Source organism: Sinocyclocheilus rhinocerous, unplaced genomic scaffold (assembly GCF_001515625.1).
Source record: "Sinocyclocheilus rhinocerous isolate Xijiao unplaced genomic scaffold, SAMN03320098_v1.1 scaffold1449, whole genome shotgun sequence".
Classification (NCBI taxonomy): domain Eukaryota; kingdom Metazoa; phylum Chordata; class Actinopteri; order Cypriniformes; family Cyprinidae; genus Sinocyclocheilus; species Sinocyclocheilus rhinocerous.
This window is the reverse complement of record NW_015664992.1, coordinates 712,340-712,722: the sequence shown is the minus strand read 5'-3', so window position 1 is coordinate 712,722 and position 383 is coordinate 712,340.

The window sequence follows — 383 nt, the reverse complement described above, 5'->3', positions numbered from 1 at the left end:
CCCTGCTGCTGCTTGGTTCCATGGTGTAACGGTTAGCACTCTGGATTCTGAATCCAGCGGTCTAACAGGAACAACGTAGAACTAAATTTAGCAGACTGGTGTCACCGTTACCTCCTGTGAAGAAGCATTACAGACCTCAGACAGTTTTCCTTCAGCGGAAACAGCATGATGTGTGTGGCAGAGCCCGCAGTCCTTCTACTTGGTCTCTTACCTACTGCTTGCGTTGCATTGAGAGGGTCAGTCAGAAGGGCAGACGCCCCTGCTGCTGCTTGGTTCCATGGTGTAACGGTTAGCACTCTGGACTCTGAATCCAGCGGTCTGAATTCAAATCTTGGGGGAACCTGCTTGTTTTTGATTGGCAGTGCTTGGCAAAGAGGAGCTTA